The sequence below is a fragment of the Urocampus carinirostris genome, chromosome 2 (genome assembly GCF_059441175.1).
Source record: "Urocampus carinirostris isolate Australia breed hairy pipefish chromosome 2, RoL_Ucar_1.0, whole genome shotgun sequence".
Lineage (NCBI taxonomy): Eukaryota > Metazoa > Chordata > Actinopteri > Syngnathiformes > Syngnathidae > Urocampus > Urocampus carinirostris.
The window spans coordinates 18,036,678-18,061,092 of record NC_142350.1 but is presented as its reverse complement, the minus strand read 5'-3'; positions in this window follow the sequence as shown (position 1 = coordinate 18,061,092).

Here is a 24,415-nt window from a genome sequence, read left to right as displayed (position 1 = left end):
AGTGCGCTTCTCTACGTACAGTGCATCCGGAAAGTATTCACAGCGCTTCACTTTTTCCACATTTTGTTATGTAACAGCCTCATTCCAAATTGTATTAATTTAATCCCTTATCTCAAAATTCTACACAAAATACTCCATTATGACAATGTGAAAAGGTTTTAGAAGGAAACATGAATGCAGCAATATATAGAGATATCCTGGATGAAAACCTGCTCCAGAGCGCTCTTGACCTCAGGCTGGGGTGAAGGTTCATTTTTCAGCAGGATAACGACCCAAAGCACACAGCCAAGATCTCAAAGGATTTGCTTCAGAACCACTCCGTGAATGTCCTGGAGTGGCCCAGCCAGAGTCCAGACTTGAATCCGATCGAACATCTCCGGAGAGATCTGAAAATGGCTGTGCACAAACGTCTCCCATCCAACCTGATTGAGCTTGAGACATATTGCAAAGAAGAATGGGCAAAACTGCCTAAAGATAGGTGTGCTAAACTTGTGGGATCATATTTGCTGCCCAAGGTGGATCAACAAAGTATTAAGCAAAGGCTGTGAATACTTATTTAAATGTCATTTCTTGGTTTTCTATTTTTAATAAATTCAAAAAAAGGAAAAAATAAACTATTTTACATTGTCATAATAGAGTATTTTGTGTAGAATTTTGAGATAAGAGATTAAATTAATACAATTTGGAATGAGGCTGTAACATAACAACATGTGGAAAAAGTGAAGCGCTGTGAATACTTTCCGGATGCGTAGACATGACCTGCACTGTAGATAGTGCAGCCCTTCTTTTTCTTAACCAGCGCCCTTGGCCACTCTCTACATGTATGTATGCCTGGGCTTGTGACTGGCATGCATAATTTTAGCAACTTACTCCCCGACTGCATCCTGCCTGCCAGGTAGAAAAAAGGGCCAAATCTTTGCACTCACCCTACTAGAAGCAAAAAAATCATACAGTTAAATAGGAAGTGTTAGGTCAACTATAGAAAAGGTTAAATGCCAATTGTTATTTGTTTGGGAAATTGGTCTGCTACTGGGGCAACATCACAAATTGCCACAAACACATGATATAAGCTTACCCTGCGGAGAGCAAGGAGCTGCAACTAAATATGTGTGACAAAACCTGCACAACCATTGTCACCAAGGCAACAGAGCCAATGAGAGACCACTGCTACTTCATCTGAAACACCAAATGTATTTTCGGGCAGCACGGAAGCCCAGTGGTTAGTGCGTGTGCGGCACAGTTTTGAGGTCATGAGATTGAACCTCCTGTGTGGAGTTTGCATGTTCTCCCCGTGCTTGCGTGGGTTTCCTCCGGGCACTCCGGTTTCCTCCCACATTCCAAAAACATGCATGTCAGGTTAATTGGCCGGTCCAAAATTGTCGCTAGGTGTGAATGAGCGAGCGAGTTGTCTGTTCCTGTGTGCCCTGCGACTGGCTGGCAACCTGTTCAGGGTGACCCCTGCCCACTGCCCGAATATAGCTGTGATGGGCTCCAGCACCCCCGTGACCCTATTGAGGATAAGCCGTCCGGATTATGGATGGATGGATGTCTTTTCAAAATATTTTTGGTTTTACTCTCCTGATTTTTTTCAGTAACAGTTGTATTCTATGTTGGTCACGTTGTATGTTAAATAGGTCTGCTACTGTGGCAACCCCACCAATTCACACAAACACAAGAAAAAAACTTAATCTGCAGAAATCAAAGAGCTGCAACCGAATATGTAAACATGTTACTGTCCCTGAACAAAACAACCATTGTCACCAAAGCAACACAGCCAATTAGAGACAAGTGTTACCCTATTTCAAATACAGACTTTTTTTTTAATATTGTGCAATGGAATATACTTTAGTTGTCTTGTTTACAATGTTTTACCAAATTTGTATTTTGGATACATTAATGCCACTTTTGTTTTACCCTCCTGGCTTTTTTCTTCTGTAAGTCAAGTCAAGTCAAGTCATTTTTATTTGTATAGCCCTTAATCACAATTAGTCTCTAAGGGCTTCACAAGTTATTACATATAAGATTAGGTTACTCGTATGCTATAGAGTAGAAGTGAGTTTTAAGCCTAGATTTAAACATTTCCACCGAGGTTGCAGATCGGATCTCAACAGTTCTTTGTTGGTCACGTTATATGGTAAATTGATCTGCCACAGTGGGAACACCACAAATTGATACACAAACATAAAAAAAAAGCTTGTTCTATGCTCTTAAAATTTGCAATGTAGTTACTTAATGACATGTGAATTTCCCTGCGGGGATGAATAAAGTATCTATCTATCTATGTATCTATGTATCTATCTATCTATCTATCTATCTATCTATCTATCTATCTATCTATCTATCTATCTATCTATCTATCTATCTATCTATCTATCTATCTATCTATCTATCTATCTATCTATCTATCTATCTATCTATCTATCTGTCTGTCTGTCTGTCCGTCCGTCCGTCCGTCCGTCCGTCCGTCCGTCCGTCCGTCCGTCCGTCCGTCCGTCCGTCCGTCCGTCCGTCTGTCTGTCTATCTATCTATCTATCTATCTATCTATCTATCTATCTATCTATCTATCTATCTATCTATCTATCTATCTATCTATCTATCTATCTATCCATCTATCTATCTAATAAAAATGAAATATTTTAGTGGCTACATTGTTTGTGCTCTGTTTATGTAAGCCAAATCAGTCAGGTACTTTTCAATCATTCATGATCATTACATTTCTAAGCATCGGTATCAGACTGGTATCAATCAATATTACTCTCTATTTACTTGGATCGGATCAGAACCACATTTCCGAAGTATCGCTTACCCTGAATACACAAAAGAAACAAAAAGGTGGTTATACTCAATGTCACTGATTCCAAATAATACAAATTTAAAAAAAGCCTGTATGGGCCTTTTGAAAAATATCTCACAAAATAGACCAGTTGCTGCAAAGTGGTTTATGACTTCTCAGTTCACTCGCACACTATTAGGATTAAGCTGTTTTCTTTTCATATGGCCAGTATTGAAATGTAGCTTTTTTTGTCCAGCAAACCTTGCTTTGCTTTATTTACATTAGTCCGGGTTGTTTATCCTTGCCATCCTCATGCCTTCCCCTCGCAACCTTATTTCATTTGCTTTCCCCACGGTGATTTACCTTGGAGAATGCTATTTATTCACCACTAACAAATTGGGTTATCATGCTCCAGCACTCCCCCTCTTTCTTTCTCTCTTTTTCCTGGCTCAACCTTTACCTGTCTCCTTCTCTCTTTGGAGCCTCCTCATCTTCTGCTGCGGCCTCTTCCCTCAGCCTCGACAGTTTATTTATGAGATGCCAAATCATGGTGAAGGATGTTGTATGCCATCCAGGATGTATGTCGAATGTTTGTGCTTGTCTGGACAGGCAGTCTTCTTGCCATTTATTGAGAAATTCTGCTCATTATCTGGAGCGTGTGGTTTGTTAAAAGGCACAAAAAATGTCTATGTAGAAATCAGTGATATGTCTGGTGAGGCACAGATTTACACATATATTTAGCACACACCTAAAATTCCCAGTTGGCAAAGTATGCCTTTTAGCCCAGCGTGCCTCATATACTCCAAAATACAGCGGATACAGTTGAAAAATGATTACAAGGTTTTATGGAATACTTACATATTCAAACAGTTATTGTGCAATGATTGATCAATCACATTGTTGACCTATATCGCAAAGGCTTGTATGCAACGGAAATCAAACCCAAGTAGTTACTATAAAAGCGCTATTACTTTACCACTGAACCACCAATGGTACAGATGGCATGCTTGGTTGGTTGGAACCCCTAACCACAAGGATCGTAGGGGCACCACTCCTTTTGGTGTGCCTCGGGCAAATACAGCGTGGTGGTGCCCATCCCTCTCCAGGCCAATTAGAGATTATATCATTTTCACACTATACGCTAGCAGGAACACTGATTTGCATAGTGAATTTTGATAAGTTCTCTTCACTTTTCACAAACTAATGTTAAAGAATGGAGAACATGGAAACGCTTTCAAAAAATACTATGCAAGCTCTTTTAAGATTGACGCATAGGTGAAGAAGTGGAGAGACTGTTTAATCTATCAGAATGCGGAACAATATTTACAATGCATATCCGTGTTTCTGTCTCCATGAGTAAAAATAACAGGATCATGAGATATATTGAATGCCTTTTCGTATATAGATTCTATATCACTGGTGGTCAAGCTGTTAGGATTCCACCGACTCAGCCTTTTGGCTGGGAACAAGTGTCTCGGCCCCTTGGCTTTGTAGCGTATTATGATTTGACGGATAATGGATAATTGCTAAAGAATATAGAACAGTAAACCTTACAAAGACAATTGCAAACTATTATTACATAGACTTTGAACCGAAAATCTCCAAATTTTAAGGTTAAAATATATTTACTTCAACACTACATAAATATAAGCATGTGGTATCAATACATTTTTTCTATATATCCTTTAATGATGTTTAGGGGGATTTGGGTCCTATTACATGTATGAAAAGTACTACATTCTGTTGAACGATATGTCACTGTGTGCTTACTCGTTACTCTATTTATTTGTGTGTCTATCATGATTGAGGGCTGGCTCCAAACAACTCAGTGCTGGATGCAAATTTGACCTTGATACGAGCCAAAAAAAGCACAAAAAAACAAACTGCAAACATACTTATATTTGTAAACATCTATGGTGGTTACCAAATCCTTGTATAATTGATATTTCTGTCTTTGTAAAGAGCACTCATCCCCAAGAGATCAAAATTAGCTCAAATAAGATAGCAATAATTTCCCCTTCATGCACTTTTGGCTTAAACCTGTTAGACATGTCCCATTACAATTATGTTAATTATGGAAATCTATACTGAATAAAATATGTGAATATATTTTCCTCTCAGTGAGTAGAACCTTCAAGCCATAAAAAGTGGACATTTGAAAGATAATGAGCTCATGTCTGTGAAAATCCTTATAATGGAATGAATAAATTAAGAAAATAATAATAATAGTTGGGTGAGGTTCAATTTTTCAAGAAACATGAATTTATTTTATGGTTTGGAACGTAATGAGGGATCTTGTCTATGTCCTGTAATTCCATTACGGAAAAAGACATGGAATCCTTGGAGCAAGGAGAATTGAGTCATGATGCATTATTGTATGCCACATTTCATGATGAGAAAATGAAGGATTAGCGTTCACATTTGAGCTAATTGCTGGTCTGTTGTTAAGCTTGCGACAGTGAAGGACGACTAGTTTGTTTTAGCCCATCACTTCACTTGTTTACACTTAATGCATTTCAAGTGGGGTGGGTGGATCGATTCAAATATCTATATCATTGATACTAAGCAAGTATTTGGATTTGGATCGGATCCATACTATTGTCCTGGGATTGATAGTTTGTTCCTCCACCAGTTTCCTCAAAGTCCCGCTTCTCTATTTTGCTCTTGTTTATGCCTGAGATCATAACTGACAGGCACACGTTTAGCACCTCTCTCTACCTGACCTGCTGCTGCCAGGCAGAAAAGTGGGACGAAACAATGCCCCCACCTCTAGCTTAAAATGTCGGAAGCAAACAATAAGTGCCTCACAGTGTGGAGTTTTTTCCAGAAAAGGAAAATGCCTGATGTAATTTATGTTGTACAGTTGTATGCTACTGTGATAGCACAACACATTTACATAAACACACGGAAAAGCAACCTGCAAAGAGCAGCAACCAAAATGTAAACATTTAAACCTGTAAATCACTAGAGCAACGGAGACAATGAGAGTCACTTGACACTTTAATTGCATTTCTGACTTTCACGATCACGAATCCCTTTACCACATGGGTGACCGGGCACCAACGAGGACGCAACTCAGGACAGATTTCTTCACTCTTGACGGTTCAAAGTTGGCACCAGTCCATTTCTGACTTTATTTTCAAAATATTGCCCATTGTGCGTTCTCTACATTTTTATACAATATTTATATTTCCTTTACAGTGCTACTTTACTCTCTTGGCTTTTGTCCAGAAATAGTTGTAACAGAACTATTTCAATAATTTTTTTCATACTGTTAAGTGTTGCAATGACGTTATTTAATGAATAATGAAACATTTTTGGAGCCTAACATATGGGTTTATCGCAATTCTAAGCGGGGCAGGGTTCAATTATTCAATAATCATGACATTTCCAAGCATAAACTATCGGTACCAAACGGCAGGACCACGTTTTTGAATCAGATTCATACCAACAGTCCTAGAATGACACACCCCTGATTTTAAGATGTTCTTTTATGTTTTATAAGCTATAACATGTATTTATCAAATCACCGTTTTGACTCATAGAGTCCTTTTAAAAGTTTTGGTGAGTTTGATTTGCCGCAGGTATCAAAACTGAAGTGAAATTGAAAGAGCTGTTGAGATTATGACAACACAGCACTCACTGCATAAAAAAAGAAAAAAAGAACGAACAGATGTATTTAAAAGGCTTGTAAAATAAACTTGTTATGAATTTATCCTGACTGTTGGTGGCATGTTTGGTGATTTCATTCCAAACTTGTGTTTTTTTTTCTTTGTTTTTTTTTCCCACACAAACCAACTCCTGCCAAATTTGCAAGAACAGTTTCTTTCCCAGAAAAAAATATAATGTTAGCTCTGGCGGCTGCATTTGAATGCTTTGAAAAAGCGAAAGCATAGAGAAAGCCAAGCACCACAACCTCTAGCATCATAGCGGAATTTGTAATTATTTTACTGGACAAATTAAATGTTTAGAATGCTAATTAAACATTCCAAAATGTTCTATTTCGTTTGATTGTTCTTTTCACTTTGCATGGCGAAAAATGCAAAATATTGAGGAACAAAAACAATCCGAGGTCGGTCAAAACGGCAGTGATTTTTGCTTTTGCAGTTACTCAAATAGATAAAGAGTCATACACAAAATTATTTGATGAAAAAAAGGGGAGTATAAAAGCGTGTTTGCATGAATTTAACTTCAAATATTAAATACAAGATGCCCCCAAAAATGTAATGTCCCGAAAATACATTTTTTCAGAAACCACATTTGTACATACATTATCCGCACCTGACTATAAGCTGCATGTGTTTATGTTGAAACATGATATATTTACAAAGAAATATGGTAGATAGGGTTTTAATAATAAAACACAGAAAAGCCACAGAGACACAGCAACAGTCCATGCTCGTTATGCTTGCCAAATATTGTTATTTGTTTTTAAAATCATGTACGCCGACATCACTTAGTTCTATGGGTTTGGTCCATAAATGTGTAGACATTTTTGGGTACACTCTGTGTATCATTTCATCAAAGCATTGTTGAATTTTTTTGATAGAATTGAGATTAAATAATGTTTTTAGTTAAACTAATTTTCTCTTAATTTTCCTCCAATTGTTTTTTTCTAGTTACTGTATTTTCCTGAATTTAAGTCACTTTTAAGCAGCCTGGTGAGGGGAGGCAAAGCCATCATATAAATAAAACCAAAATAAAACTATATTAATTGGTTAGATGTATTCAATGTAAAGGTTATTTCTTATTTAACCAAATGATTTTTGAATCTTCTTTTTCAAAGTCAAATGCAATAAAAGGCACGCAATTATTTTGCCTCTTGGCAGAGGGCAATAGTGAGACCAAATATTCTGTTTTGAAGCACACCTCAGCCCCAAATAATTATATATATATATATATATATATATATATATATATATATATATATATATATATATATATATATATATATATATATATATATATATATATATATATATATATATATATATATACATGAACCAACCCAGTGTTCTGTCCAAACATTCATTATACCAGGTAGGGGTAATCATTGTCAGTTGTGGGGATATCGGACACATTTGTGCCCCCTGGGGGAAAGTGGCATGCCATATCATGACATAACCATCCCTCAAGAACCGGATGCCAGACGGACGAAAAAGAAACTTAAAAAAATATCACAGAGGCTCAGGGGCAAAGGGAACCAGAAGCGGCTTAGGGGCTTTCTCCTATTCTACGAGACAGGAACAGGCAGTGACAGAGAGGCTTTCTCCTCACTGCCGAGACAGGAACCAGAAGTGGCCAGGACAGGGATGTGGAAGCTTCCTCCTAGGTCCTTAGTTGCTCAAACCACTCGGTTTTGTGGGTGGATCCAAGAGAGGGTAAGCATGAATTGAGGTAGGGGTGCTCTAACTAAGGATGGCATTTGGTATAACTTTACCCACCTAGTGATGCTTTTATTCAAAAGGAACAGCACATAGGCTTCATTTATACATTAAGTAAGACTTTAATTTTTTTTTTCAATATTACAGTTTTATAAATTGCATTGTGTATCTGCCAATGAAATAATGAAAAATACATTTTTATTCATTCATTCATTCATTCATTCATTACTGCACCGCTTATCCTCAGTAGGGTCGCGGGTGTGCTGGAGCCCATCCAGCCATCCTCGGGCAGTGGGCAGGGACACCCTGAACTGGTTGCCAGCCAGTCACAGTAATGCAATTTTATTTATTTGTAAATCACACTTTGCCTTACCAGATACAAACCTTACCACACGTAATTGCGCTGAGTATGCTATGTTAGGCCTAAAACAGGGGTAACTTTGGATAACATATACATGTATACCTTAAATGCCCTGTTTTATGACTGACATATTTTTTGCAACTTTTGTCAAGATGCCGCTAAATTATTGACAAAGGCTGTGCTATGCGGCAAAATGTGAATCTGCTGAAGAAAAACACACTTTCCGGTAACAGCCGATCTATAAAAAAGAGAAATACAGTAATTAATTTTTTAATTATTTGTCCAATTATTACCAACTCAGTAATGGGAACACAGGTGGCACTTTATTGTGATGCTAACTCCAATACTATGAACACATTTCAGCCTCACACAAAGCAACAAACAAAACCCCCAAAAAACAAACAGGCTTGGCTGGTAATAAAACAAAATACGAACCGGCGTATTCCAAGTAAAGTGCTGTGGAGCTTCACTCATCTGTAACTAGGACTGGTATTCCCTGTAGATTCTTTCATGTTTTTACATAATTAAACAGTGGTTATGTGTGTGTGTTTTCAGAATACAACAAAACCCAAGAGTTATATCCGCTCTGCGTGTTTGTACTAGCATGTGACAGTTCTTTTTTTCCTGTCGTTGAAGGTCCCCTGAGTATATTTTGGGCTACCAAGTGGGTTTCGAGGCAAAGAAATCTCAGTGTTGACTGTTACAGTCGATTGACAGGTGGTAGTCTCCACATGTCCAGGCTAATGGGCTTTCCAATAATGCCTCAGGTAGCCATTTATACGAGTAAACAAACACACAAAAGGAGATTACGCGATCAATTGGAGATCTCGATTTGGTGTAGAAGTAGCTTGAAGAGGGTTTTGGGTAAAACCTAACAGGGAAATTTTTTCGTATTTAGATCCTCCAGTGGTAAAAAAAAATGTATTGTGGTTTACTTTTTGCAGGTTTTGCTGTCACCATGTCCCTCTTCTGCTTGTGTATGCCTGAGCGTCAATACTTTTGAGGTCTAGGTTGAACGTAAACAGCTTTACGAACCTACATTACATATGCAGTATTTTTTTTTTCAAACTCATGTCAACAAACCAGCAGAGAAAGATGCTTTCTACTGCCAATACAGTTGGACTTCTTGATATATTAAAGGAAGGTTAAAGCATTTTCACGTCAAGTTATTGTTACACCATGACACCCATGTGAGGGTGACAAAATACCATCTGACGTAAGGATAGTGTCCTGAATCCATAGTGCAATATGGCAACATTATTTGAACTTTAAAGACGTGAGCCTTGAGGGCCTGCTAATCTGAATCAGGTGATAGTAAATATATTTTGTCCATCAGTACATCAATAATTAAACATTTTTGGTCAGCTATTTAGGCATGTAACCGATCACATTTCAGCCATCAATAGCCTCAGAAATCTACCCGGAGGCCTTCTCCCCAAATGCTGAAGGCCTTGCCCGGAGAAAGCTGTTGGTTTAGTCAATCAAATTCCGATTTGGATTTGAGCGACGTCAACGGTTTTATAAAATATGACTTGCTAGCTGTTAAACAAGGACATATATTGATTGTTTCGTTGATTTATAGCGAGGGGTCAGGCAACTCTGAAGCGAGTGAGCCTTTCACATTTTTTTGCTACTTTCAGCTTAGAGGTAAGCTTAGATACAATACAAGACAACATAATCCACCCTCTGCTTTATAAGACAATTCATTCTTATTGTAATTGAATATATTCAGGTTGTATTACAAAAACAAGAAAATCGTTCTTACAATTAGAACATCACCTTTAAAATAGCAATAGATTCTGCCAATGGACAGAGAACTTATTTTTTGCGGTGTACATTTTTTTCTTTTGAAATCCAGAACAGACAGAAACTGTTATTTTTCTCTCCCTTGCTTCACCTTTACAGTCTGAAATTGCACATTTCCTATTTGAAATCCTCTCTGAAATACCAGCAAACGCCCGCAGGCTCCAGTGGCGTTGCAGTCCTTAACCAAACAACATTGATTAGCACTCATACACACATGCATTCACTTTAAATTGTTGTCACATCACTGTGATTTTTTTAGGGGATCAACAAAAAGGCAGATGAGGTAAGACTTTGCCTTTAAGATTGTGACCATTACATTTCATAAATGATATTAAGACAAAACGAGTTAATGAGACATTGAAGACTAATACTTCAATCAAGGCTCCCTAAAATGCCAAACCGAACTCAGGGCTAAACTGCATTTTAATAAAGCCAAAAGGCCCTTGGCCAAAATTTTACATTACTTATGAACCAGGGATGGGCATTCTACAGCTCGTAAACCCACACACTGCCTGTCAAGCTTCTTGTCCAGCCCGCCAAATAAAAATTGTAATAAATGTCAAAATGTATTAAAAGTTAAAATCAATAAAATATTTTGCCTGTGGAACAAATCCACCCCCACACTCCATGACAGCCTCCAGCTGGCCTACAAAGATGGGTCCACAGAGAATGCTGTCTCCATCACCGTGCACATCATCCTGACCCATCTGCAGCAGACAAACACATTTGCCAGATTGCTGTTTGTGGACTTCAGCTCAGCTTTCAGTAACGTCATAACAGACAAGCTGGCACTGAAGCTGTGTGCGGTGGTCTACATGGTACCACTGGATCAGGGACTCAGGAAGCAGCATTGTCCACCCTGGTCTTCAGCACGGGCACGACACGACCAAGCCTACTTCACTGTTTTTACGCGCGACTGTGAACCATTCTTCCCACCTATATCGTCATGAAATGTTTGGACAACACTATAGTGGTGGGTTTCATCCCAAGCAACAATGAGACCCTATACAGAGAGGAGATACAACAGCTCTAGCGGTGGTGTTCAGCAAAAATGTGCACACCCAGGAATTTGAAAGAGTGGACTCTCTCTACACAGTCTCCTTTCATAATGAGTGGTGCTGGGTTCCTGCCTGTCCTCCTGAAGTCCAATATGAGTTCTTTTGTTTTTGTGGTGTTCAGTATGAGGTGTTTTTTTTGAACACCACGTTGTCAATGATTCCACCTCATCCCCGTACGCCCGCCTCGTCCACTTCAGAGATGAGGTTGGAGTGGTTTGCCCTGTAGGCAAACTGGTGGGGGTCCAGTGTAGGTGGCAGGGAGTCATTCATGTACTGGGACACCAACCTCTCAAAGCACTTCATGACCACAGTCGTAAGTTTGACAGGCCTGTAGTCGTTGAGGCTTTCACTGCTGACTTCTTGGGGATGGGAATGATGAACCTCCTGTGTAGAGTTTGCATGTTCTCCCCGTGCTTGCTTGGGTTTCCTCCGGGCACTCCGATTTCCTCCAACATTCCAAAAACATGCATGCCAGGTTAATTGGCTGGTCCAAATTGTCCCTAGGTATGAATGAGCGAGTGGGTTGTCTGTCTCTGTGTGCCCTGCGACCGGCTGGCAAATAGTTCATGGTGTACCCTTACTACTGCCCGAAGATAGCTGGGATGGGCTCCAGCACCCCCGTGACCCTACTGAGGATAAGCGGTGCAGATAATGGATGGACGGATGTTACTATATCCTGTTTTAAACTCCCTTTGTAAATGTTACTTTCCTTTTGTAAACACTGCACACAGAGTTAGCAAATACATTTATTTGGCGTTCTATGTTAATGACAATAAAGATAATCTTAATTGTTATATTTACTACATCCTTATTTTCCCTCTGTTTTTTGTAAACAAAAAATGATAATTAAAATCTTACACCGCTTCATCAAACAATATTCGACTGTACTTGATGATACCTCATGAGACCATGATTAGTGTATAAAAAAAGTCTTCTGCTGCCACTTACTGGTATGGATAGTTGTTACAGTTAATTTTCTGATCACTGAAAGAAAGCAATGCTAAGAAAACATATCATGCATTTTTGCCAAGATAAAATCGAGCAATTTCCTGTGGCACACAAATCAATGTCTTAAGGTACACCAGTATGCACATTGGTGGCCAAGCACTGTATTAAGAACATCAGATATCTTTTTTTCCTTAAGCATCGTCAACTGATTAAGATCGAGACTCTTTATTGGACATTACAAAAGTCAAATTAATCATTTGTTTTCTCTTAGTGGCCTGGCTTCTCAGAGGATTGTTTTGATGTAATTTAACCGCAGAAACAAAACATTTGCACACCTTTGTTTCAAACAGTGTAGCAATGTGTTGGATATAACCAACTTTATGAAAGGTCAAACAAGTTTTTCTCCAAATCACATCTCATATTGATCAATATTAACTCCCACTAGCATCTTAATAATTACCCTAGGTATTTTATAACAGGCAACATCCAATATAGCCTAATGAGCTCATATCACTCTTGACATTTTCCCAGACGAACAAATCTCTCATGGTTTTACTTCTTCTACTTCGAAGGACGCTTTCAGTTCAATTCACAGCCAGGGACGGAAGGGCCCATGGAAAGTGATTCATTGTCCCAGCTTATTATTCACAAGACGCCCCCCTTTTGCGACACTCCGTCACACTTAGGGACTCCATTGCTCTTGTTAGAGTCCCGGCTCGAGGATGCGCACATTTCACTGACAATCTCGCCACTTTAAGAGACGTCTGCATACAAGTGTGAACCGGAATGAAGACATGAAGAGAAGTGTAATTTTATGAATCATATGGTTCGAAAAAGCCTTCCGGAGGTAGACATTCTATAAGCGAATGGATAAAGTTACAATTCCTGAAATGCAAAGACGGATGTCACTTAGTTTTTTTGCTCCTTTAAAAAAAAACGATATGTTGACTGTTGCACCAGCTTATTATCCTGACTTAGTCAAAAACCTAGGTGTCATATTTAACCTCAATCTGTTGTTTCGGATACATGTGAAGACTATAACTATAATAGTTCTCTCCCGCCTTCCTAATATTGTGAATATTTGCCCGATGCTGTAGGAATCAGATGCTGATAATTCCTGTATTGTTTGCTTCTCAACTTGATTATTGGAATGTAGACATCCGGTGTCCTGATGTCTAGCATCAAAAGTCTGCAGCTGGTTCAAAATTGGGCAGTGAGACATTTGACTAAAAGAAGAAAGTTTAATTCTTTCACTCTAATTTTAGATAACTTGTACTGGCTCCTTATCCGTCGAAGGTCCTGTTACTAACAGGCAAGAGTTTCCATGTACTTGCTCCCTCGTATATCTCTGATTTAATTTCCCTGGATGTTCCTGCTCGCAACCTCTGCTCGAAAAATTCTGGTCTACTAGGTACTCCAAGAACCAAGAAGAAATGTGCAGGACCCGGTGCTTTGATTTGCAACCTTCGGAGCAGTGTTTTAATCTAGAATACAGATACACCTCTATTCTATAGCCTATGATTAAACATGTTTTTTTTCCTTTTCGTTCCGACTCCCTGGCTGGTGGCCAAATGAGGGAGACAGAAAAACAAGGCATGAACCAGCTAACAAGCACTTGGACCTGAGGAATGCCATCATCAGGACTACCAGCTGGTTGAGATGGCAAGCTGTGTCGTCACTGTATTGGACTTTTTGGACAATTGTACATAATACTTATGTTTATTTTTGATTACTAATGTTAAATATGTTTTGTTTATTGTTACCCAACTTTACATCTATTGCAGCCTGGTGATCATGGAAGGGAGATACCTCTTGTTTGGCCTCTTCTCAAGCTTTATTTTTTTACTCAAGTAGAGGTTTTTGATATTTTCTTTGCCTGCATGCCGGTTTCAGTTCAGGGTTGTCCTTTGAGACATTTCGTGATTAAGTTCTGTACTAATAAATCTGACTTGACTTGCCTGTTCATGTAAGGCTGACAATTTTGCATCTCCCTCAAAAACAGTCATATGTTTATTTTCAGGTGATCGTCTTTTGGTTTATTTTGAATGACCTTTGGGAACAGATGTGGGAAACTTGATCTGTGTTAAAATAATATGAACTGTTCTGTGCTAATAAAAATATTTCAAGTTACATTGTAATACAACAAGCAGCACTCTACAATTTTAATAGTTAATTTGGTAAAAACTAACTGTAAAACTATCGTAACAATGAAACATCAGTAATCATGTTCTCGAAATAAATATAATGAGCAACACTCAATGCATTTAACAGTCAACCGGGAGCAATAGTAAGTATTTATTTGTATTTGAATGTTTTATTTATATTTTTTACCTGTGTATGTTGCAATGAAGTATTAACTATTTACATTAACAATTTATGAGCAGATTAGTGGTCTCTCCTTCACATGTAGAGTAAGTCAATTTGAAATGTTTCCTTGAAAAATAGATTATTAAAGTATGTGTTTGTACATTAGAAGATAACATTTGCTAGCGTTCTTAGTCTTTTGCAAAAGCACACTTTTTTTTTGTTAAAACATCTTGAGGTACACCGTTTGTTGAAAATGTTTACAATTTCATTTTCAGCACCAAATTTTTGGGGGGGCAAGACACTGAATCCCTAATACCCCCATTAAGCAGGTAGGCGGACTCCCTATTGGTGTGTGAGTGTATGTTTGAATGGTGTGTGAATGGGTATGTGTGAAGCACATTGTAAATGCAGACCATTTACCATTTACCATTTGTAAGCCTTAGTTATACAGTCACCTAGTATTAAGGTGTTTAAAGTTATTCATTGCTCTGCGACTGTCTGGCAACCAGTTCAGGGTGTCGCCTGCCCACTGTCCGAATATAGCTGGGATGGGCTCCAGCACCCCCGCGACCAACACTAAGGATAAGCTGTACAGATAATGGATGGATGGATGGAAGTTATTAATTTCCTTTTTGTTCACAATGTACTGCATCTTTTTGATGTTACTATATTATGAACCTGTTTTTCATATTTATAAAAACATGTTATCTTTTTTTTATGATAACAAGAAAAACTTAACATGAGAACAAAAAAAGATTATATCAGCAAAATTATGTAATTTCATTTGATCATGCAGTGGAATCTTACTTTCTTACAGTTTACTTTTTCTTCATGTCGTCTTTCTATAAAGATATTTGTTCACTTTTTAGCCAAATCTGCTTTATTTCGACACAACTTATTACAGTGTAACGGTTGGAGTAGGCCTTGTGTTTTTCAAATGCAAATTATTACTTTAATATTGTAAAATACAACACATATTAAAACTTATGTGATAAGTTAATGACATTTAGTCCCTACTATTGCATATTAAAATGTGTTTTCTATCTGTGTATTTCAGATCTTTCATTGCCACAGGACAAAATCAGTTTGGCGATCGAGTTAACGAGTGGTGATGACATCTCATTGTTCCAGGCTTTAACACCACACAATGTCCGAAAGAACATTCATCTTTGCAAACTTAACTCTGTGTGAGATGCACCTTCTTCTTTTTCTACTATTCTACTTTTGCGTGAACATAACACGAATCAATCATTTTACATACAAGTGCTTCTCTTTGTTTTTGTCAACGTTTTTTTTAAATGTTCTTGTAATTGAAATGCTAGAGCCCTTGACATATGAAACCATGACCAGGTTAAATAAACAAATGTTCAATCAATAAAGGAAAATAAAATCAATAGTTATAGTGGAAACATCCAATATTATTCATATTACAATTATAGGGTCAACATTTGCATGGTACGCTACGACTTTATAATAGAAAAGCCAACTTAGAAAAAATACTTGAGGCACGTGGCTAGGCGAGGAGAGCTGGAACCATGTAAAGGTGAAGAGACATAAGTCTTTTATTGCTAATGTTGGTGCGCAAGTTTTTTTTTTTATCCGTTTCAGTGCTGAGCAACTGTGTTCGCAAGCAGCTGAGCTTACAGGTAGAACAACTGACATTTTGAACAGTTTGAAATGTTTCAAAAATACTGAACAGATTGAAAGAAAACAGTGAACTCAAGCACACTGATTAGATCCTTCATTCCAGTTGCTATATATACTGGACTGTCTCAGAAAATTAGAATATTGTGATAAAGTTCTTTATTTTCTGTAATGCAATTAAAAAAACAAAAATGTCATACATTCTGGATTCATTACACATCAACTGAACTATTTCAAGCCTTTTATTATTTTAATATTGCTGAATTTGGCTTACAGCTTAAGAAAACTCAAAAATCCTATCTCAAAATATTAGAATATCATGAAAAGTATACAAGTAGGCTATTCAACTAATCACCTGAATCATCTAATTAACTCGAAACACCTTGCGAGGGTTTCCTGAGCCTTAAAAACACTCGGCTTGGTTCAGTAAACTAAATCACAAGTATGGGGAAGACTGCTGATCTGTCTGCTGTCCAGAGGACCATCATTGATACCCTCCATCAGGAGGGTAAGACACAAAAAGAAATTTCTCAAAGAGCAGGCTGTTCACAGAGTGCAGTTTCAAAGCATATCCACAAAAAATCTGTTGAAAGGGAAAAATCTGGCCGGAAACGCTGCAAAACCAAGAGAGATGACCGCAGCCTTAACAAAATTGTGAAGAAGAGCCGCTTCCAGAATTTGGGGGAGCTTCAAAGACAGTGGGCTGAAGCTGGAGTCCAGGTATCAAAAGCCACAGTTCACAGACATGTCCGGGAAATGGGCTACAATAGCCGTATTCCCATGGTCAAGCCACTTCTGAACTCAAGACAACGGAAGAAGCGTCTGACTTGGGCTATGGAGAAGAAGCACTGGACAGTTGCAGAGTGGTCCAAAGTCCTCTTTTCAGACGAAAGCAAGTTTTGCATTTCATTTGGAAGTCAAGGCGCCAGAGTCTGGAGAAAGGCTGGAGAGGAGCAAAATCCAAGTTGCTTGAAATCCAGTGTGAAGTTCCCACAGTCAGCAATGGTTTGGGGAGCCATGTCAGCTGCTGGTGTTGGTCCACTGTGTTTCATCAAGTCCAGAGTAAATGCAACTGTGTACCAAGAGATTTTAGAGCACTACATGCTTCCATCTGCTGAAAAGCTCTATGGAGATGAGGATTTCATTTTCCAGCATGATCTGGCACCTGCCCACAATGCCAAAACCACCAGTAACTGGTGCACTGACCATGGCATCACTGTCCTTGATTGGCCTGCTAATTCCCCTGACCTGAACCCCATCGAGAATTTGTGGGGTATAGTTAAGAAGAAGATGCAAGACACCAGACCTACAAATGCAAATCAGCTGAAGGCCGCTATCGAAGCATCCTGGGCATCAATAACACCTCAGCAATGCCACAGGCTGATTGCCTCCATGCCACACCGGATTGATGCAGTAATCCGTGCAAAAGGATTCCCAACCAAGTACTGAGTGCATCAATGGACATTTTCAAATGTTTGATTTAGTTTTGCTGTTATAAAATTATTTTTTTACTTGGTCTGAGGAAGTATTCTAATAATTTGAGATAGGATTTTTGAGTTTTTTTCAGCTGTAAGCCAAAATCAGCAATATTCAAATAATAAAAGGCTTGAAATAGTTCAGTTGATGTGTAATGAATCCAGAATGTATGACATTTTTGTTTTTTTAATTGCGTTACAGAAAATAAATAACTTTATCACAATATTCTAATTTTCTGAAACAGTCCAGTATATATATATATATATATATATATATATATATATATATATATATATATATATATATATATATATATATATATATATATATATATATATATATATATATATATATATATATATATATATATATATATATATATATATATATATATATATATATATATATATATATATATATATATATATATATGTATATGTATAGCCTTTCAAAATTAGTCTGCAGAATACATCTGCATAATGTTCAAAACAGAGTATGCTTAGGCCATTAGTGAGCAATAATACTTTTGAAATAGCATAATTATGTCTACAAGCTTCACATGTTGCCAGTGCTGCATTGATTACATTTTTGTGTTGAATAATTACCTTGTGGAGCTTTAGGTATAGCAAATACAGGCGGCACTGGTATCTCTCTGGTGCTGCTGCTGCCATCAGCATCAGAAGTATCTGGCTTTTCAATTGATTCATCTCGAGTTATGGATTAAAAAAGAGTTCAGGATTCCCTAACCAACTTATATTTCATTTAAATAAATGCTAATGTGGTATTGACTGCAGACATTTAACAAAGGCAAATACAAACTGCAGATTATTTACTGAATAATGTGATAGTTGTAAATACATTTATTATTCATTTACTATAATACAATAGACCTAAAACTGATATTAGCGTAGGTAATTTTGCCATTTAATACAATCAATTATGACAGAAAAAGAACTAAATAAAACAAAATGGTGTATGTACAAGAGCATCACCTTTCTCTTTTTTCACCTGGAGACTCATGATTGCTGCCCTGGCCATGCATGTTTGCCTCAGCAATCATGTCGGTCCCTGGGTGCATTCAGGCTGACCCTGTCTCTCTCTGGAGCTGTCAGTGCTGTCGGTGACCTGTACCGTCCCTGCCCCGGTTTACTGCCTGCTTTTTTAATGACGATGTGCTCTATATCTTGTTTTCATTGTGTGTCAAGACAGAATAAGTCCGAGAAGTGCAAAGCTAACACACACGACCCGTTATACATCGCCATTGTTGTTATGGTTTCCTAACCCAAGCTCAAGGGGGGAAAAAGGAACACACAAAGAGAACTCTTACAGCATCGTATTCACAGCTGATCCATTTAACAGGTCTACACGAATCCACTGAATTATTATTTATTTTTTTCGTAAATCTTCACTTTTTCCATCCATTTACTGAAATATCCGATGTCCTGCAGACAACAGGCTTCTCTTGGCGGCTACAGTGTGGCTGTCCGCTTATTGCTGGATATTCACATATCAGAAACCTGTCATGATTGCTAACTTTGGTCACCTGGAGCAATCATGTGGGCGCCGTCTGATTGGCTGACGCTTCGTTCTTTAGCGCGCTGCGCCCAGATCCTGTTTTCCCGTTTGATTAAGAACTCTGCTTACCTGTTTCTGCCTGCCTCCGACCCGACCTATTTCCGTCCAACGGTACGATCTCCTCTCCAGCCCCGGTAAACACGACCTGCTTGACTTCCGCACTCCGATTGGCTACTCGATCCGAAGCCATCTTTCTGGCTCCGCTGCTGACGTCTGACAGTCATCACGTCTCCCGCAAGCCCTGAACGCTTCCCTAATAAATAACTGAAACGAATGCTCTGGGGTTTCCTGGTCTGTTCTGGTCTCATGATAAAACCGTTAGACTATATTTTCAATCATGATTTATCGTAATTAATTCTACAAATATTTGAGTTTTGCAGAAATATTTACTCACCTGAAATAATTCCAAAACTACATTTTTTGCCAAAATGACTAGCATCCCACCCAAAAAAAAAACATTTATTATCTCTGAATGTTTTCTCCTCATACTTTCCCGCGAGTTGCCGCAAGTGCATCCTGGGCCCATTGGCTCCCCAAATCCGACTGGTCTGCAGTTTTGATGATAATGTTTATGTGTAGGTGGGAACGTAATCACGGGTGGCTACTAAGAATCGACCATACGGTCTCATACAGTGCAAATTGTGTTCAGGAGCGTCAGAAATCAGAGTTTCAGTGACTACAGTGTGTAGAAGGCCAGAGGATCTCACCGGTCCCATTATTTTATCCCATGTCTCACATTGGCCCCCTCTCAGCGTCTCTATTTCTTTACAATCACACATTTATTCCAAGAATTATATAGAACTACTTCCTGTTTGGGAAAATCATGGGAAATGTAGTCTGAATGCCATGGTAATCAGTAATACTAAAATTAGGGTGACCTCTTCCTGGTGACATAATTCAAATGGTTCAAAGCAGAACTGCCCTTTGGCTAGTGTGTTTCCAGATTTGTATTTACCTTATTCATGACTCCTAGAAATTGCTTCCTGTTTCCATCTCCAAGAATCATGATGATTATAGTCCTAATTCAGGTTATCTTCTATCTTCTGTGGGATATAATGACCAGATGTCCAAATCCATCCAAGACTGACGCGGTTTTAAATCCCGTCCTGAGAACTGGAGGATCTCACTTGAACTTTATGTTTATAAGTCTAATATTATATTACCACTTAGTCTTATTGCCAAGGTAACTAGTAATTCCCAAAATGAGAGGGTATTTTATCTATAACATAGTTCTAATTTAACAATTCGGGTTAATGTGGTGTCAAAGCCTCAAGTTTGTCCCAGTTAATTTGGTCAATTTGTTTAACTTAATCTACGACTTTCCACCTTTGCCTAACAATCACGGAAACTAAAACTAATGTCGTGGTTGCTGTACATACCTAAAGTGGATTGATCATGCTTCATTACATGTTTCTAGAGTTCCAATGCGGAGCTGTTTTGAGTGACATGGTCCCACTTTTATTCCAATTTAGTTCACCCTAATCATCTCTAAAAACAATGGGAACATTTGTCCTGTTGCAATGGTAACCAGTCATGGCATATTTTCAAGAGCCTTTGGTCATAAAGGAATTAGAAAGATGTGGTGGTGAATTGCAAAAATATATATATAATTGAAAAGCTAGTAGTTAAGTGGGCGATTTGTTTTACACGGTAATGAACATGCAGGCATTCACGCTTTAACCTTTTTAACAGCAAAGGAAATAATTGATTGTAACTGCGTAACGCATCCTTGTCAATTTTCCGGTTTTACGCAATACTGAGGCAAAAGACTAAGAGCAGTGTTTTTGGGTACAAAATTATCGACTTTCGCCCTCACACGTTCTAATTTTAAAGTTGATTAGAACGCTCCCGTTCTGGCCTTCACAACTGGCTACCCACGCAAGTAGGTGGGTGCCATTTGAATGCGGTCCAACTTGTAATGATTGAAATCACGCACCGCAGGAGATTGGAGAATCTGCGGGAGCTCGGCAGCTTTGCTGTCTCCCAAAGCCAGCTGGAACTCAGCAGTGAACTTAATGTTACAATCCCTGAGTTTGTCATCTGTTAATTTAGTTCAGAGTTCTAGAATATATGGCTCGTGATCCAAATATGGCTCTTTTCATGAGTACATCTCACAGGGAGATTAAAACAAGGGCCATGGATATCTTCTCTGACTTCCCAATTTTGGTGGATGCAGAGCATAAGTGACACACCTATTTGTTTGGTTCAGAATACTGTATATATGGAGAAGTTTCATCTCCAGTTTACACTCACTTACACCAACAGACCCTGTTTTGGCTGTATTTGTAGGAATCTTTTACATGAAAGCTCATTTTGCCCAACATGGAAGTTCACCTGAGATAAATGATCTGCTTGGTGTGCTCATAAAATATCAATGATTCATTAAACAATGTAAGTTCACTCTTAAGACCCCTTATGCTGAAAACCCACAAAAAAAGCTGTAAACACCAAAAACGCCAGCCAAGCACCCAGAGCAATTTGATCCGTGGTGGGCGGATCTCAGCAAAGTTAGCGCACTCACCAATACACATGTGTATCTTTCTCGTTTGCAGTGTTTTTTGACATTTCTACAAAATAATTCTGCTCGCACCTTGAAGGTCATCTTTAAGTCTTGTCAAGTCATGTTTATTTGTACAGCCCTTAATCACAAGGAGTCTCAATAGTTGGCCGCGATCTTAAGTAACTGTGGGAGAGAAACTAATGTAAGTGGGACACAGGCTCTGGCATTAAAGTTATTTCATAGATTTTATCAAATAATCAACATATTTTGCTATCAGGACTATTTGAGTCGAAAAGCTTTCTGATGTCCCAGAAAGGAGCTGGACAAAGTGGGTTGGGCAAGGGAGGGGAATAAGATTAATGGTTAATTTGCTTAACAAACTTGTGCTTCTACAGGTTGCAACTCTATTCAACATCTTATATCACCTTCCCTAACATATCAACATACGGCACATTGTCTTTACCCTTTGTGTTGTTAAACTCACGTATGATTCAAAAGGTCAAGACGCAATCAAGGAACAAAACATGTCTAAGAAATGTTTACAAAGTAGATGATCAGGCAAGAGGCTGAAAATGTCAGCCACATCTAGCACGCTGATTGTTTATTTTTAAGGGTGGCCAGGACCTCGCCTGAGTGAGATTACCGATTACCTGTCGACCTCTTTGGCACACTTCTCACGATTCAAACACACTTATTGCATAATCCGGATTATGAAAGTCAATAATTGAAATATCTTGGTTTACATTTGATAATATCGGCTCCATTGCTCTGCAAGAGTTTTTGATTCATTTTTAATGAATGCATAAATGCAGTCCGGGAGTGTTCATAAACTCACATCCTTTTTTCCTCTATTTCAGAACTGTTTTTGCTGAAATACATGTATTTTTTTCCCTTCCCGCGAGCAAACATGAATTTATGCTTTATGCAAACACCTCATTCCAGGGGGGGGAAATAAGCTATTTCACTAAGCTAAGTAGACAGTTCGGCTGGCTATGAATAGATATAAGATGCTAAATAGTTCATTTGCCAAGGCATACTTAACTGAGTTGACGTTATTATTCTTGATTGTGTTTTAAAACGATGCTATGTCATAACATACGTTAGGCAATTTCTTTGACCTTTCAGATCATAAATTTCACAATGTCCAGTGAGATTACGACTCGAGTTAGCCCGATGCATCACTGAGGCCTTTTTCATTTGCACCATTGCACACCAGTTGAGAATAATTAGCTAGTCATATGTTGCAAAATCATACTCAAGCGTGAGTATGGCTAAAACAATATAAGGCTAGGAATTATTTTCAATGTACCAGATCTGGTAATAACTTCATGTTCCCCATCATGAAGAGTTCATTTGCCATTAGTTTACTGCTTGTTGTGATTGTAAAACATAAATGATTCAATAAAAAGAGTGTATAACATTTTAAATACAGCTTTCCAATAGCCGTTGTAACTCTAATTACAAATTTAAATCATACTAGGAGTAACGTTGTAACCTGAAACATTTTTTTAGTCGATGATACTTTTGAATGTAAATGCTCTGATCCATTATAAGCCTTGCAAAAGTATGATATATTGTTTTTAATAAATCATAAAAGAGTACCAGAAAATAAAACAGATATATATAAAAATTTGATTACCGCACTGTAAACATTAAACAAAAGGCAGATATTATTAAAAAAAAAGAAAAAACAATAAGCGACATCCCAACCTGACACACCACAGGAAAATGGTGCCCCTACGACTTTAGTTGTTAAGGGATCCAACCAACCAACCAACCAACCAACCAACCAACCAACCAACCAACCAACCAACCAACCAACCAACCAACCAACCAACCAACCAACCAACCAACTAACCAACCAACCACCTAACCAACTAACCATCCAACCAAACAACCAACCAACCAACCAACCAACCAACCAACCAACCAACCAACCAACCAACCAACTGGAGAACGTAAGGGTGCATGTGAGCTCGAATTATTGCAAGGGAGGCGGCTGGGGGATGAAAATAAGGGTCGGTGGAGTAGTTTGCTTTAATTAAAAAAAAGGAAGACATGCGTTTTTGCAAATATATCAAGCCAAAGTAGAATCTCGACATTGTACCTCCTCTAAAACCTGTCATTGAATATGGTTTTGTTTTATGCAACCAGCATAATCAATCTACAAAATGTATGTATTATGTAACATTATATATATATATATATATATATATATATATATATATATATATATATATATATATATATATATATATATATATATATATATATATATATATATATATATATATATATATATATATATATATATATATATATATATATATATATATATATATATATATATATGCTCACAGACTTTGGGTAATTCCTATATAAATATTCAATTATAATAATTCTAAAAACGAACTAGTGTTGCCGGAAACCCAGCAAAATGCAAAAGGTTTTGATTTCAAGTGTTGTGTTTTTTGTGTTGTTTTATGTTTGATAATAATTTGGTTACAACGCACAGGATTTATGTCGCTCATTGTTGTTCCAAGCAATGCTCACATACTTTGTATGATTCCTCAGACCTGTGG